At 37.6% G+C, this 18191-nt stretch overlaps 1 long non-coding RNA gene across 1 annotated transcript; it reads right to left on the bottom strand.

Moving 5' to 3' along the window:
- Positions 1-16724: 16724 nt before the first annotated feature.
- LOC103149473 (uncharacterized) lies at positions 16725-17978 on the bottom strand. The gene is made up of 2 exons (XR_001664305.1): positions 17602-17978; positions 16725-17527 (listed from the first exon to the last, which is right to left on the bottom strand). It is a non-coding gene; the product is annotated as an uncharacterized LOC103149473 (long non-coding RNA).
- Positions 17979-18191: the final 213 nt, after the last annotated feature.

Raw genomic sequence — 18191 nt, 5'->3', positions numbered from 1 at the left:
AGGTAAACTCATAACTTGAAAACACACTTTCCGAAACTTCAGTGATCCAGTGCCGCTCAGAGAGTTGGGACCTTAAAGGGTTTTAATCCAGTTACTAACCACTTAATAACTTTTTAAATAAGCTTTCCAGAAACCTCCCCACCAAACTGTAGAAACTGACCACAACAATCTAATCTGACAGATTTCTGTTGCTTCGGATTCGTTCGGCTCTCAGCTGAGGTCAGCTCACCGCTGAACAAACACCAGTCAATTTACTCATTTTGCATCCAATCCTCGCCGATGATTATGAGGCGCTTTTCTGTGGCTGATGGAGAGATTAATCTTGCTTTGATAGAAATATGTCAGATTGTGATTTATCACTGCAGACAAATCTGCGCTGGAACGTCTCTCCTCCTGACAGCTTTATCGGCCTAGGGGCGTCCCAAAATGTCACCTGTTGTTCGCGGAGTGACCTTCTAATTTTCTAATTCAATTTCAACACGTCTCCCCCTCCATATCATGAACGAGTAATAACAATTACGCAGCGTGACTGGCTCAAAAACCTGCAATTCCCCTACTTTAAATCACAACTCAAGTAGTCTTTTATTAGGCTGCCTGGTTAAATCAATCTAAATCTAAGCATAATAACTCTCTAATCAGGTGCTGGGGAGAATAATAGGTTGTCACGCTCGAGAAAAAATAGGCAATCATGGAATGTTTTCTTTAATTAGGCCGACTAAAGTAGAAGGGCACGGCGGCGGTGCGGGACACATTCATCATAGCCAAGGTGGGAAATTACTTCAATTACTCAGGAAGGGGAGAGCGGAGTGAATTACAAAAGTCGGAGAAGCAGAAGAGAGGAGATCGTGATCTGCAGGGAAGTCCGCATGACACCGAGGGCAGAGGAGGTAAAAAAATGTAGAAAAGGAGGAAAACAGTGAGGTAAGATGGAGGAAACCTGCTGGGAATGTATCAGAAGAGATTAAACATGAATCGGAAGACAGAAAATTTTACAAAATTTTCTAAACTTCTTAAATGTTTTTCACCTTGTGAGAAGGTTTCAGTAAAAATGCAGCAGCAGAACCAGAACATAAGAAGGTTTGGATGTAATTTGGTCCCCATGCTGATCAGAAATGGGATTAAAAATAAACTGATTCAAGAAGATTCAAGCTAAGCAGGTCCAAATCAAAGCTGACTTCACTCAGGGATTCTGCAGTTTTCACCAACTCCAATGTAAAACTTGGAGTTGGTTTACTCCAAATCCAAGATGGAGTTGGACTAAATTTCTATTTGAAAATTCTATAATTTGCAAATAGAAATTCTAATGAATTTTCTATAATGAAAATTCTACAATTTTCATTATAGAATGGAAATTCATTATAGAATTTCCATTCTATAATGAATGGAAATTAAGTGCTGAAATGTATGATGTCCAAACACATTAGAACTTCTTTATTTTGCTAAATATCTGTACTAGTTTGTTCTAAATCTCATACTGCAACCAAGTTTGTCAAACACCCAAAACAAGAGGTGTGAGAAAAAAAATAATACAAGAAAAACGGCAGTAAACATATAAAAAATACGCCACTGTAAATTATGTTAAGTATCAGGGTTTTATAGGAATTAAAAACATGGAAGGACAGCAGAAGAAGAGCAGTAAACAGGATTTATTGATACAGCTTCCTGTTCTTTATAAGGCAGATTTTAAGATTTGAAGGGTTCATATAAGCTGCTAAAATGATTATTCAAAGGATCTTGTACTTCCTACAGGCTCTTGGATGTCCCATGAATCAAATAAAACTGTAGAAAGACAAGAAAATAAGAAAAATGCTTCTAACTTTTCACTGTTTTTTAATTCCACTCAAATCTGAGTGTAACCCCGCGTTGAATTGAAAATGGATATTTTATTCTATTTTGCAGCATTCTGTCCATCTCAAAGTTTTCAATTTGCTGCACAAATAAACTGACTTTGTCAAAATATTTCAGTTTCTTTGGGTTTTTTCATTAAAAAAACACTAATTATTACACAGTTTGACATAAAAGACAGCATTTTAGATTAAATTTTACTTCTTACCTCAAAAACTTGACAAATTAAACAAGTTGTTTCGCTGTTTATCCTGTTCAATGTTGCTTACCTCACCTTTCTGAGAGTCCAGCGGTTCTTGGAAACCGTAGCTTTTGTTTTCCTGCAGGAGATTTTCCAGTATTCACTCTCCAAAGTCAGCGTGTCCGGCATCCCTTCATGGAGGACTAATCCTGTCAAAATTGACAATAAATAAATAAATGAGGTAGCAAATACATCCATAAATGAGAAAATAAAACTGTAGATAAACAAATAAGAGAAATAAATTTGAAAATAAATGTGTATTATTTTCACAGTAATTTAGTTATTTCCACATTTATTTATCAACTTTTACTTTTCCTCACACTTTTTTACCTGAAGGTACTGAGGTGGGTGTTTCTACCACTGGCCTGAGCCGTAATCAGATCCCAACAAATCCACACAAAGTTTCTGGAACTTTTCCAGGAAAAACGAACAAAAATGTTCAATTTCTTCATTTATTTATTTTCAATTCTTGCAGGATTAATCGTCCATATACTTTCGCTTGCATATTTTTTCCCAAATCATAGTTTAGCTTCACATTCCTAATTTTACCTTTAATTATATTACATGGACATCAGTTTACATCTCGTTAACTTACATTGATTTTCCAGGTTAAATTAGCTTATACTCTTAGCCTACAAGTGAATTATTAGCTTATTCACTTGTTTAGCGTAGCATAGCTTATCTTAGCTAAGTTATGTTTAGCGAAGCATATCTTAGCTTAAGCAAAAACAATAATTTTACATAAATATCAATAAAATTATGGGCAACCCTGAGCATCCTCTTCATAAACGATGGTAGAAAAACAGTGTCTTCAGTCAGAGGAATCTTCAAATTCGCTGCAATACAGACTGCTATATAAGATATTTCCTGCCTACAGCAATAACCATCTACAATAACTCTTTGAATTATCAGAACGTCTGTAAAGAATGGTTTAAGAAAATATTTACCCAAGTTGTAGTCATAGTATCTTTACACTACAGACCTTCTGAGGATGACAAACCTGCTTAAATTACCAATTAGTCATATCTTTTCTAGTCAAATCTTTCCAATAAAAGTAGTTACTTTTCTTATAGCTTGATATTTTTGTTGCAGACCATAAAAAAGCCTATAAAGGTGTCCAAATAACCAAAAATAAAACATTTTATCCCCTTTCAAACAACTCAGTGGGTGGCTAATTAACCTGCTAGTTCCATCCAGTCTGAGATTAATTCAAACAATAAGTGATGGCTACCAGCATGACCTTTGGATTAGTACTTCACGGCTCATGTTTTAGCTCAAACCTGACCCAGAACAGTCCCAGAAGAGCAGTTTGTAGTAGATGATGGAGAGGCCTCTGTCAGGATGACGCCAAGGTGGTAATCAGACCAGGACTTTCCTCTCAATCGATCAATAAAAGGACTGCAGGGTGTTCACGTCTTTCAGCTCAGCAGGATTATCAGGTTGGAGGTATCCATCATGAGCTGAGAGGTGGTCGATGGCAGAGCAGCCACAAGGTAATAAGAGGAAGGGAGCAGTGCTGCTTCTGAAAATGCGCCCGCTTTAGACGTAATTTATGAACACAAGTTTGTTTTGTCTGCAGCTTCTTGATGCTTATAGACGCTAAAATGTTTTAAGCTAATTTTAATAGCAGAAAAAGATGACCTCGATAAAAACAAGATGCAATTGTTTGTGAAAGTAAAACTGTATCCAAATGATTTCAAATATAGTTGCACTTTGGAGTGGTCTAGTCAAAGTCCAGCTGAGATAACCTTGAATGAACACAATTCTGCAAAGAGGAGTGGGTCAAAATTCATCCGCAGTGAAGTAAAAGGCTGAAAACAAGTTACCCCAGTTGCTGTTCACACACAGAGTAAATCATTTTAAGAATGAAAACTCATAACATTTTAACACTGCATAATCAGTCAAGTTTATTCGTACAGCACATCATTAAAACACAGAAATACAAGGTCTGATTTACATTTTGTCAAGTGCCGCCGTTACACATCAAGATGTTGAAGCAGAAACAGAAGAAAGCTGGAATACATTTTCCTAAAACTACCAGTTCTCCTCTCATTTAGCCGCCGTCACTTTTCATTAACCTTTCCTCCTCTTCGCTCCACCTTCCTCACTCCCTCCATCCTGCCGTATCTTCTCCCCCGTTCTTCAATCTACTTCCTCCTCTCCCTCTCCCTCTCTCTCTCTCTCTCTCTCTCTTCTTTCTGCCTGACTGACCACAGGGCTCCATCATCATCGTCGTCTTCACAAAGCCGTCCCAATTATTGCTATAAAGGCAATAAATCACTTCAGCTTCCATCCACTGTTATTGATGAATGGCCACTTATTTGTCATCTAATGCAGTGAAAAATGATGAGCCGGGCAGGCAGGCAGGTTTTCTGCCCCCAGTTCTGATGTGATCCAGGACAGCAGTGATGGATTGTATCCTTAAACTGTTGTTACATGTTTAATGTGGAGCTCAAGTCTGACATCTCACTTAGTCTGCGTTTCTCTACGTGAAGACATTCTGCATTCGCGGCGCTGCGGAGGAAAGAAACTCTGTCGTCGATTCTTTGTCCTGTTGATCGACCAGTGTGGGCCTGACTGGATTCAACACTCAGAAAGATGGCCGCACTTTAACTCCAGAACAGTTTTTGTAAAAGGATTAGGAAGAAGATCATTTTATTCATTTCAAGCATTCTTACTCCAAGATATTTCTCTTTTAAGACTCGACATGCGTGAAAAAGGAGCAGAAAAAAGAAAACTCTTGTTCAAACCTGTTGCTTTCTCGGTTTTTTCTGGTTGCATACGTTAAATTAACAATATAAGTTGCAAACAACGTCATTCTCCTTATTCCATAATTTTACTCCGTGCACCTAAATGCACATTTGCCTTGAAGTAGTTTTACGTACTTTTGTTTGAGTCACAAAGAAAAGTTTAGCTGTGGCTTTATATGTACATAGATTTGTACACAAATTTAAAAATATGTTATTGATCCCAAAGAAAAATTAAATGCTGTAATTTATTTAATGAAATAGTTCTTGCAGAACTGTAGAATATTGATGAATGTGGGCAGGAATGGCCTCCTGTAGCAGTCTGTTGTACAATTCGAAAAAGCCTCTGACTGAAGACATTTTTTCTAAAAAAAAAAAAAAAAAAAAAGCTCAGAAAAAAAAAGCTCAGAATTTTGCTTTTGTTATTTTAATTTTCTTTTATTTTTATTATTAAAATTTTTTTTACAAATTAAATTCATTTATTTGGTAAACAAAAACAAATAATTAAGAAAGGCTGGAAATGTAAAATAGAAAATTTAAATTGAATTAATTTGTCACAAAATTTACATTTTAAAAAAATGACACAACAGCATTAAAATTTCAGTATTTGAGCTGTAAAATTTCAAAAAACTTCATTTTGAAACCGTACCGTAATAAATCTTAGGGGTGGCCTAAACCAAACCCGTCCCATTGCAGGAGAACAACATAAACCCAGTTCTATTTCTTACCTGGTGTGTTTAAAGTGACTGAAGGATTGTTGGTGTTTGACCTCAACACAGCACGTCTGGAAAACACCAGAGAAGAAAAAAAAATCAGCTTTTATAATTCCCACCAGCAGCAGACTTAGAAGTAAAAATGCTCTTAACAAAGAGTCAAAAATATGTAGTCGAAACCAGAGACTTACACACAACAAATCAAAATTCACATACAACTTTTTTTGTTACTAAACTTAATTTAATCAGACCAAACTATTTTTGTTTGGGTCGATAAGAATTGCCAAAACATGACATCATCTCTCAGTATGACGATGCCATAGCTTGGAAGCTTCTGATAGGTTAACTGAGACATTTGAGCTAATTGGAGGCATATTAGTGGATATATTTTAAGGCCACACCTGAAACACTCTGCTCTCTGGTTTGACATGATTGGAAGGTCAGAGGTCGTCAGCCAAGATATCGGGAAGAGAATCGTGCAGCTGAGCCAGTTTGGTTCATCCAGATGCTTGAAGGTCCTGCATTTATCTGGGAGTCTGCAACAAAAACACAAATTAACCTCCTTGGTCACCCTTTCTCTTGTGTTATTGAAGCTTTATTTCATTTTCTGGGATCTGCCCTTAAGGTAATTAAGCCAACATTTTCATACTGATTAGAAAAGCTTTATTATTCCTTAAAGCAGGGGGAGCAGTGAGCTGCAGCATTACATTTATCAATTACAAAGAAAAGGCAAAAATGCATCTGTGCTTTTTACAAGATTAAATCCTTAAAAAAATGCTGTATTGATTTAAGCTTCAGTTTAAAAAAGTAAATAAGGCTGCAAACATAAAATGTTCATGAGAGACAGTTTTGCATCCTAAAAGAAGAAGCGTCTGTTTAATATCTATTTAGTTTTAAGCTAAATGCACATTAGCTTAAAACTAGGAGAACGAACGATAATTTATATCGCCTGAAATATAATTATTTTATTCACATGTTCCATCTCTTTGGTCTTTCCAAGTTTCCATAATTAAATTATTGCCACAGTTGAAATATGTGTAATACATATATTGCAGTCGCACAATATCTTAACCAATGTTAGATTATCTTCATTTAAAAATTGATATGTAATATTTTGTTTGTATTTTATAATTATATTTTGCGCCCATTAAATACTTGACAGTGGTCATTTTTCACTAAAATATGAAATATGTCATTTCAGCTTTAACAAAACAAATTAAAATTCTGCATGAATGCCAAATTTGGACTTCTGTTAAAACTGAATTTATTTTTTTAAAACATGAATTCCCACTAAAATTATTAATCTGTAAAATGGGTTGTATTATTTCGAGCACCTAAAGAAAAACGCGGGTTAAATTTAAGTTAGTTAGCGAAGGCTGCGTTAGCTCCATGCTGGCGTTGAACGAAATTAGCATAACTTTTAAACGATTAAAAAGTTAAACAAACAAATTTATAGCAACTCACCTCTTTATCGTGAACATAATGTAGCTAAGGGAGTCACAATAAGAACAAAGAACGAAGAAAAATAATATTTTAGATACTGTAAACTCAAAACTGTACCTTAGGTCTGCACACGTGTCCACTGGATGGTGGAACAACTCAACCGTTGGCTTGTTGACAACATATTTCACAGAAAAATATTAATTAAAATAATTAATTAAAATAAAACTTAAAAAGCGTTTAACTTTATGATGGTGACAACTATCATTATTATTATATTTTTTTTGTCTGTAAAATATTTAAAGGGGTTTTAAAAACAAATATCGACTAAAAGGGTGCTCAATGAGCTGCGCATGCGCACTAGGCGCGGACGTCATAGTTCTGAACTCGGTTGTCGTGGGTTCGAGTCCCAGTCTCGGACTAGTTGTTTAAAGTCAAGTAAAGTTGATTTATATCGTACATTTCAGCAATAAAACAGTTCAAAAATACTTTAATTGATCAAACATAACACAATAAACAAAGCAAAAAGTTCCAATATCATTTTTTGCTTTTATGTGTCACATTGGGGAAATAAATAGAAGTGATAATAAATTGACATTTCTCCTCGCTATTTCTTGACTATCTTGTTCAATAAAGGCTACTAGAGCCAAAAAAAAAATCCTTAAGTCAATAAGGACACATAAAAACCGAACTGTTGCAATAAAGTGTGTTTAGTTCAACTGCAAGACTGCAAAGCAAAATAAATACAGCAAATAAGAGAAGATATATTTTCTATCCAAATAAATATTAAAAGCAAAAATAAACAGTAATTAAATTAGGATGTCTGACTGACATTTTTTATTATTGTCATAATTAATATGACCACTAGGTGGAGGCATCGCATAACATTAATTTATTTCTTCCTCTTTATTCCCTGCATGTTGTAAAATACACAATAACAGCAATGATGCGATTGTGGTGCAATTTAAATATTGAGCCACCAGATGGCAGTATTTATCAAAACATTGTTAGTTTAATTGGGTTATGTCATCTTTAAGAATTTATTATCAGTGTTGTGCCATTATAAATATTACACTATTGTAGATATAAGTTTATTTAAATGAGCAGTGTGTTGTTTAAACCTTTCCTACTCTCATTTAGGAGTGATTATTTGAAATAGCACTGAAAGTCATTTTCTAATGTATGATCATCTGCATCTACTGTCATTATAGAAATTAGCTTTCCTGAACCCAACATGTAGAGGTGGTAGAGTCCAACAGAGCAGGGCTTTTATTCTCTATAATGTTTTTTGAAAAAATGGCTCAGATCCATTTCATTTGTCAAGGGGCTACTTAAGAATGAAAGATTGCCCAAACCCCCCACCCCCTTTTTTTTTTTTTTTTTAATCCAAGGACGTATGAGATCATGGTGCCTGGCCGGCTGCCTAGATGAAGAGGAGGAGGAGGAGGAGGAGCAGGATGTATTCATCAGGTGCATTACGTCATCGCGGGCCAATCCCCTGCTCTCTGGCACGAGCTTTCACAGCAACGTATGCCACAGAGTGGAACATGTGCAGGTTTGGGATGAAACAATGAGGACAAAGGAGCATCTCAAGGTCAGATCGGCCTTGGTTTGGACGTCCAATGACTCGATGACTCAGAGATTATCGTTCTGGTACGACAAACTGCATCAATCTGGCCGGATACAGGTAATCTGGAATTTTGTTTTTGGAAATTTTCAAACCAGATTTTGGTGGGGGTTTTTTGCCTTAATGGAAAACAAAAGTAAAAAAAAAAAAAATTCTAAAATATTCAATAAAATTCCTCAAAAGAAGATGCTACAGATATTATCTCGTTCCATTATCACTTTTTGCTTTTATGCGACACATTTTTTCAATAAAAGTAGAACATTACGGTTGCGTTTTAAGTTCTTTTCAGCTCTTTTTGCTGAAATTATATTCAGTAATCCCCAGTTTCAGTCACACATTGTCAGATCCTACAATATTTTCTGTTCTATCTTGGCATTAAATTATCAATTTTTACCATCATCCTGGTTCCTCTGGTCTGCATTTGGCAATATATGCGACTAGTTTGTCCATCCAGGATACATTTTTTCCTTTACAAGGAGAATCTGGATGATTTATGGTGAAATTATTCTTCCAGTTTCCAGATTGTGACTCCATCAACGCCCTGCGGAGCTTTCATAAGTTCAGAAAGTAGAAGCATTGTTGTTTCTAAACGTATATGAACTTGTTTTCTTTGCTTTACTTGAGGTCTGAAAGCGCTTTAAGCTGAAAGTGCATCTTTTCTGTTATTTTCACCATTTCTCATTTTCTCAAATTTCTGTTTGGAGTTTCTGAGACAGAATGTCATAAAAAATAAAAGAGCAATGTTACATTTACTGAAACATAAACCTGTAAAATGTAAAATCAGAGAAACTGATCATTTTCAGCAGTCTCTGAATTTCTTTTAGAGCTGTATTCTGTGACCTCAAAGGGCTACAAACACAAAAACAATTACAAAGTGATCCAAAAATGTTGCTAAAACAGAATATACTGACACTTCCTGCAGGCATTTATTTCAGCTGACCTGGCAGAATCCCAAAGAGTGAAGCCAAGGATGGTGCGAATTAAAAAAACAAGCGTCTTTGTTTTCATATCAGATCAGATTTGTGCCTCTCAGCGACTATTTGACAGGCAGTCCAGAAGTGTTGATGATCCTGGGAGTCGGGAGGATCTTTTTGTGGCTCTCAAGTCACAGGTGGTGTTTACATCCAACTTTTTTGCGTCCTCCAGCTGAATCACTAGTGTCAGTAACTGTCAGTAGCTTTTGGGCTTAGAGCCACTTAAAGGCAGCGCTGTCGGATCAGATTAAACTTCCTCCTCCGTGTACAAAACAGCCCTGGAAATGTTTAGCAGCTCAAATTAGACTCGTAGGGGCAGGGAATGAACTCAGAAGTGAAGAGATGCAAACCTAATGAGGAAATTCACCTGTAAATTAAAATAAAAAAAAACCCCGATAAAATCAGAGAAGTTCCATATCTGCGGTCCGTGCTTTCAGGTCACAGACGCAGCTCTTGAGGTCACCGGTGTGCTGGGATGCTGCAGGAGGGATGCTGAGCAGCTGTCAGCTTCACTCAGCTTCAAACTCTGTGTTTTCAGACAGTTTAACCCTGACATGAACCCAACGTTCAGCCCATGAAAATTTCACCGACCGACAGAGGAACAGCCGCCGTCTCCGCTCAGTCGGAAGAAGGTTAAGTGGGCAGCTGCTCGAACGCTGATATGATTGGTGTCGCTGCTGTACGGCGCGCCACGCTCGTGTAAAATCACTAAAGGGAAATGCAAATGTGCGACTCGGTACCAAGAAAAACTCGGCTTTCAAGCATTCGGAGAAAACGGGTCAAAGAAGAAGAAGAAGAAGAAGCAAGCAAAACAAAAATAAATCCTTTAAAGGCAGAAATCTCATCAATGCCATCCAGCTCATGAGTTATTTATTCAGGTTAAAGCGCTCGTAGTGTTGCTTTAGACTGACGCTCTCACATGTTGTTCTGTACTTTTGACACCTCCTGTCACACTGCAAAAACACAGACCAAGTATTTTCGTCTAGTTTCCACTTCAAATAAGACAAAACTGACAAGTAACCTTTCAGCAGGATACAGGGGCTTGTTTGAAGTCAATAATTCATTAATATTGATGAAAAGTTACTTGTTCCATTAAATTATTTCACATATATATGGGAAAAATGTCTTATAAGTGAAATAATCAAACACATTTTCACCAACATTAAGTTAGTTTTGTTTCATTTCAAGTGTACTAAGATATTTGCTCTAGAAACTAAACTTAAAATACTTTACATTTTTCATTATGTTGGTAATAATTTTACTCTGATTACAAAAGTATCCTGTGCTGAATGGGCCAAACTTGTATCATTTTTTTAATTTCAGTTGGGGGCCGCTCAAAATCAGTCTGAGGGTCACAAATGGCCCTCGCGCCACACTTTGAACACCCCTGTTTTAGAGATTTGCATAGAATTAAATCGAAATCAGTATAATCTGTGGCTTTTTTTGCAGTTTCTTCAACAAAATCAGCACAAAACGGTGCAAATGCTCAAATTCTGAATAGTTTTATTTCATTTGCGTCACTCCGTTTGGCTGCTTGACTTTCTCGTCAGTGAGTGTAATCAAACAAATATCTACTGTTGAGCCTTCTGGAGATGCTGCAGGCCTAACTCAATGAAGCATCTGGTCTCGGTTGGAGCTCCCTCTAACAAGCCAGCAGCCTCCCTCCACCAGCCGCGCAGGATCTCTGCAGAAGACGATTGTTGCGCTTTAACTGCGTGAAGCGATGGTCCGATCAGATACCGTCTTGGCCGACGCTCTGTCTCTCTTTCTCTCTCTCTCTCCCTCTCTAGCAGCGTGTTTGCAGCAACTACAGAGCTGGCACGGACAGGGAAGAGCTGGAGGCTGGCCTCAGACCACTGCTCTGGAGAGTGTGTGTGTGTGTGTGTATGTGTGTGTGCTGGTGTGTGGCGCCTGTCTGGCTTTTGGCTGCAGATCAAGGTTGATGCCTGTTGTAAACAGCGAATCACGGCTGCAGATGCCACATGTGGACGTCGATATGTGGATATTTGCTAGAAAACGAGGATTATTGCTGTTTAGACAAGCGTCGAGCGGTTCTGAGGTCTTCAAAGCGCATGAAAATTGGAATAATTTCATTCATGCTGTTGTGTTTTTAAGCGATGAATCATCTGAAGGTGCAGCAACACTGGAGGGAAGTTGAATCAGTTTAAGATCAAATTTGAAATCATCAGCTGGTATCTTTCACACATTTCAGGGAACCATTTGATATGACGGCATTTCTTAGAAAACATTGGAATTTTCTGAAAATTGTCTAGAAAAGTCAAAGATTTGATAGAAAAAAAATCTGAAATTTTGAGATTAATTCCAGAAGTTTCTTAGTAAAAAAAAAAATAATAAATTGGACATTTCTGAGTTTGAATCTTCAAATAATTGCTAGAAAAAAACTCACAAAATTCTTAGAAAAAAACTACAATTTTCTAGATCTTTTCTAAAATCAATCTAAAAATTTTTTATTTTTTTTAGCGGAAATTTATTCCTCCATTTTTTTCAATCTTAATTTGCCGTTATACGCCAGCATATAGTTTCCAAGAACCCACATCTGCTGCCGGATCAGATCTGAACAGTCCTGTTTCATTCCCCTATGATCCAGCAGCCAATGGCTTTTGTCTCCTTTACATGATGAAAACCTCGATAAGTGCAAAAACAAGTTTGTCTAGATGAAGAAACCATTACTGTGTTTCCAACACGTCCAAATATCAGGGAACCAAGAGGGAAAGTTTAACAGGAAAATTATAAAAATGCATTTTTATGTAATTTTGGTGTCAACTTCTGAGGTTAAAACTAAAAGTGAAGAGGCTGATGTGTTTCTAAATGGCACAGCAATGCAAGATGTTGTGGCTTTCAGTCGCAATTAATTTAAATTTATACTGCAAAAACACAAAATCTTACCAGGCATGTTTTCTCTATTTCCTAATGCAAATATCTTGTTACACTTAAAATACGACAAACTAACTTGCAAGTAACTTTTAAGAACCATGTAGGAGCTTGTTTAAGCTGATAAATCCTTATTTTTGATTAAAATCTACTGGTTCCAATGGCGGATTATTTCACTTATGGGAAAATGTGTTATTATAAGTGGATCTACTAATTTTTAAAAATCAACATGAATGAATTATTGATTTAAAACAAGCTCCTATATATTGCTGAAAAGTCACTTGTAAGTTAGCTTTCACAAACTTCAAGTGCAATAAGAAATTTGCACAACTGGAGAAAACCTACTTGGTAAGATTTTGTGTTTTTGCAGTGAAACCAAGTACAATGCTTTAAAACAAAATGCAGTGAAGTACGAGTGCTAATTAAACACTCAAATGTGCTAAATGTTTATTTCCCCTTGTTCTGCATGCATCACCTCGTTTTTGCCTCCTGTGAAAAGTTTCTCCACTGATTTTCATTTGCTTTGCTGGTTTTTGACAATAAAAACAAAAGCCAGATTTTTCGTTCTGTCGAAATAAAAGTCTGGAGGCTGTTTTTGTGTTTGCCCCCCACCGCCTGCTCTCAGATCAGTTGTTATCCCTCCGTGTTGTCTTGCGGTCTCAGGGTGTAACCGGTCCAAACCCACCGGCCCGCTGCGAATGCCCGACGCTTATCGCCATATTTTGCAGCGTATTAAGTCGACCACAGGCGCTTTCACACTGCGACTGACTTCCCTCACCTGTTGCACAACCACAGTCTGTGGGGACTTAAAAAAATCAGGCCTGGAAGCTGGTTTCCTCCTTCCCAGCTACGCAGAGAACAATGTCATCTGGTCTTAAAAACTGGTGTTGTGTAACTGGAGAAAATCTCCTGGGCGCATTTTGAAAACCCTGATTTTCTCCATTTTTGTTGACAGTATAGATGGAGCAGACAGCTGAACTCAAAAGCCTGCAAATGCACGTTCCAAAGCTGAGTCTTACTTTTTATCTCCAGAATTTAAACAACAATTGTTCTTTTTTTATTATTATTATTATTATTAGATTTGCAATAAAGTGGAGATTATCAACACTGCAACTCATCTCAGGAGACAAACAAAACTGTAAGCATCTTAAGAGACTGTAAACAATACAGAAACAATGATAAATAAAGTAGACGTAAAAATATGTCCTCATAGCCTCCTAGTGATCTCTAGATACTTCTGGACTTTGACTGGGCCGTTTCAACTTCATCTGAGGAATATTTCTTTGAATAATACATGTGAGACCTTGTTTATGTCTCAGATATACAATGGAAGAAATATATAATCTTTATCGCCTAGAAGTACTTTCACTTGGCCTTTTTTATCTTGTGTGAAAATAGTTTGTACACCCCTCTATCTTTAATAATAATACTCTGATGTGAACCAAAACACCTAATTCTACAAAACAAGGTTTGGATTGAAGTAAACTCCGGTGCGGTTGGAATGCTCCAAAAGCAGGAAGTGGACTACAGCGCCGGGAATTCTGGGTAAATTCAACCAAAACAAACTTGTGAGTCTAGCGGTTACCAAAGAGAAAACAGAAACAACTAGCACAGCCGCTAAAATCTGACGCCGCTCCACTTACGTTTACATTTTGTGAAGTTGTGTTCAGTGTTTTCTTTGGAGGTTTTTGTGTTTACTACTTCAGTTATTCTTGGTGCAGCGCCCCCACAGGCGAGGAGGGGAAAAGGTTTTTTAAAAGTATTTGGGTCGCTTTTGTGTGAAAGCGAACCACAGCAGGTGAAACTGAAGCAAATGTTGCAATTTTGGTCCCAAATCAGTGTGAAAACACATTAGAAGTATGGCTACTGATTATCGGAGCTGAAAGCTTTGATGTAAAACAACTTCTAGGTTTGAGTCCATCACAAGAAAAATATTTTCAATCTCAGTCGGCTCATTCCTGTTAAGTTAAAAGTTAAATAAAGCAGAATAAAATAGATACGAGGTTTGTGGCAAATCTTTAAATTTTAAAAGCCTTGAGTCGTAAGATGTTCCTCGACTATTAAACAGCAGACAGGAAACGATGAGTTTTCACTGTTCCTGGCAGCTCTTCATGTAAACGTAAGCCCAAGTATAAAAAGGAGCAGATGCTTCAAAAGAGTACACAATGTTAAGGCGAGTCTCCCAGGAGAGAAACTGTTCTCCTTTTGTAGGAAAAAAAGGTATTTAATATTCAAATCTACGTCTTCTTGAAGACAGATTGAGGCCAGCCTGGAATCTCTGTCATCCGCCGCTGCAGCGGGGGAAAAACCTCGAGTGGAGTTTCGTCTTCGTTACGCCGTTATCTCGTGCCTAATTGACGGATATTAACTTCCCATCAGGCAGCTCTAATTATAATCAATCCTCCAATAAGTCTCATAATTAAATGAGCAATTTGACTGGTTAGATTTTAACCCCGCAGCCTAATGAAGATACAAACACACTAATCCATCAGGCGTGTCGAGGTAGACATCTGGAGAACGGCTCCTGTTCAGGAGGACCTTGAGGGATTTCTCTGTTTTCTACCTGAAGCAGATTCATCATTGGTTTCTTCACTCAACAGCAAACATCGCTGCTCGGCCTGAGCAAACATGGACGACTCTCACCCAACGCTCTGAAGGAAGCGAAAAGGCTGAACATACGACTAATTCTAATAGATTTTTGGTTTTGTTCTTGGCTTTTCTGAAGTCGATCCACCCATTCCCATGCTCTTCTTATCTTTACCTTCCTTTAAAGTGTGTTTAAAGGAAGGTAAAAGTCTAAACAATTTGTGTCCAGGATGTGTGGGGTCTGCAAAGATGTTAGCTGACCCTAGACCAAGTAATTTGGACACGGAGGAGTCGTTGCCTGGTCCAAAGTTTTGCTCTTTCTGATGTTATCCAGATCTTTTGACCAGAAGTGAAAAATTGGAAATGATAAATAAAGACCTGAGTCTACGGTTGTGATGTACATTAAGCCTGACCGTGTGTAAAATATGTTTTGGAGACTAAAAATTACGGTGCTGACAAAGAAAACGTTGAACCACACCAGAGATAAATCTTCAAAATCCTACTGAAAACAACCAAAATGAAAGGGTTTGATTCCTGTAACGCCCAAAAACTCTGTTTTTATTTGAAATCTTTTTGAGTCTTTTTGTTGCTCTCCAGTGTTCTCTACAAAGCTGCGTTTTTCATTTAGCATTTTAGGTCTCGGTTGTCTCTTTAAATCACATTTTTCAGTCCACAGCAGGTGTAAATAAAAGAAAAACCTCCTTTCGCGTTAAGAAGTTGCTCAATGCAGCTGCGTCCTGATGCCGCTCAGTAGTCAATAATTAAATGCTAGGCCCGAGGGTACTTTCAAGCAAAAATGAAACAAAACAAAAACAAACAAAACCTGTGAGAGATTTCATTCCTAAAGATTTTCCCATTGAAGTCTGTGACTACAAATACTCATCTCCCATTTGCTGGCATTTATGGCAGATAATCCCATTTTCCTGGCAGCCCTGTGACTGCAGTGAAATCTCCATCTCTGTGAAGCTGGGAAGAGTGGAAGACAGTGGCCAGGTTCGATGTCACCGACTCCCGGCTCAATCGATCAGCTCTGCAAGCCTAAATGAAAGATGAAGGCTTGTTTTTAGCAAACAAAAGGATCCCCGGGCCGTCAGGCACTGCAGTAAACATCGATCGGTACATCTGAGGCTAAAATCCCCCAAACATCCTCTAATGGATCTGATCGAACACTCAGCTTCCAGTCAGATGTCTTATTCATCATCTCACGACTGTTTTGACACCTCTTAAAATTATCCTCCGATACAACTGAATGTGCTGCTGCTGTGTTAGAAAGGAGAAATAATGTCTGAAAAAACACAACCTGAATCAAGCTGTTCCTGTTTCAACTATAGCTATGCGGAAACTGCACACACAGTCAATGCTTTTAAAGTGCAAAGCACTGCTCATCAATTTTTGAAGGGTTATAAAACCATTTCCAAATTATATGCAGACTTTTTATTGACCACAGAAATGACAAAAACCCAAAATGTCTTGAAAGAACATTTAGAAAAAGCCTCGGCAACGGTATTGTTTAAAAGATTTGCAAGAGGAAATCTCTATCTGAAACACCTGGATGTACAAAAAGACATTTGTAACAATGTCCTTTTGAGAAATGACACCAAAGTAGAAATATTTGGCCATAATTAATGTCTTTCAGCCCAAAATATGACAAGCACAGTGTAGGAGGAGTGATGGTTTATTTTTGTTTTTGCTGACACGACACATGTGAAGAACTTACAAAGCAAAACAATAATAAATAATCACCCCCTACCCTTGAACTTGACACGTTCTAATCCATCGATTTAGTTTTTGGACAGTATATTTATATATTATTGTTGTTCTGATCATTGTTACTGATTGTGTTGATGCTGGGAAAGGGCAAAGGACTGAGAACACAACCCTGAGGCACGCCTGCATTCAGTTTGGTTGATCATGATCTCTTCCTGCTGACACATACTGTCTGTTTGTGGACTTTGTGAAATGAAGGGAATTTAAATTAAGAAGCTGGGATGGATTGGTTTGATTTGTGAGACACGGAAAGTAGGATGGATGTAAAGGTGACAGATTCTGCTTGATCCAAGACAGATTGATCAGTTTGGATTTATATTCTTGAATATTTTCTTCATTGCTACTAAAGCCAAAGTGAGAAAGCACAAGTGTCTGTCCAGTGTTGAAATAAAAGCCAAACGTCTGTTCTCTCACTGAAAGATTTGTGGTGGATTCATGGATGCCTACACTGAAGGGCGAAGGAATCTCGTGTTTCAGACACGGTGTGGGGCGCTCAGATGGTGGATGAAATTCAGCTTACTGTTTACTGTACCATGTGCTGGTTGTAAAATCTGTTGCATCTGTGACAAGACCGGATTTTCACAGCATCTGTCCACTCGTGAAACTGAATCCTGGAGGGGAAAATTTTCTCCCTGCTTCTTAGTTTTCTTGTTTTTTCATGTTGTGGTCACATCACAAGGCATTCAGCAGCAGTTCTGTAATCAAGTTTAAGTTTTAGCTTCTGGTCCAAATATCTCAGTAATATTGAAATAAGACAAAAGTTACTTACATACATATGATACAGAAGGCCCACAAACTTCATAGAGAAACGTTGTTGTTGTTGTTGGGATAGAGGAGTAGTAGTCATAGTATCCTGGCATCATAAATAAGCTCCAGATCCATGATACCGGACTTTATCAAACTAAACTTAGGTTGCATTCACACCTGCCATGTTCAGTCCGATTTGATCTGTGTAGAAAGTCCGGTTTGCTTGGGGAGATGTGACCAAAGAAACAAACTCTGGTCCGCCTACAAACCTAGATCTTGTTAGATTGTAGTGAACTCTGATGCTGTTCGAATGCATGCGTATGCTATGCGGAAGTGGACTACAGCGCAGGGCATTCTGGGTAAATAAAACCAAAAACAAACGCTAAAGTCTATGACTAGTGGGAGAAATGTCTTGTGGTTTTTACTAAAGACAAAAGAGAAATCCTACAACCGCTAAAATTTGACGGTAATCCATTTTTGTTTACATTTCGTCAAGCCGGAAGTTGAAGAGAACTCCGGTGCGGTTCGAACGCTACATATCAAAGTGGACTACCTTGCAGGGCATTCTGGGTAAGAACAAATGCACGAGTCTAGCGCCTGTAGAAGAAATTA

The sequence above is a fragment of the Poecilia formosa genome, unplaced genomic scaffold (assembly GCF_000485575.1).
Source record: "Poecilia formosa unplaced genomic scaffold, Poecilia_formosa-5.1.2 Scaffold229, whole genome shotgun sequence".
Taxonomy (NCBI): Eukaryota; Metazoa; Chordata; class Actinopteri; order Cyprinodontiformes; family Poeciliidae; genus Poecilia; species Poecilia formosa.
The sequence above is the reverse complement of the archived record's forward strand: the minus strand, read 5'-3'. Positions and strand labels throughout refer to the sequence as shown.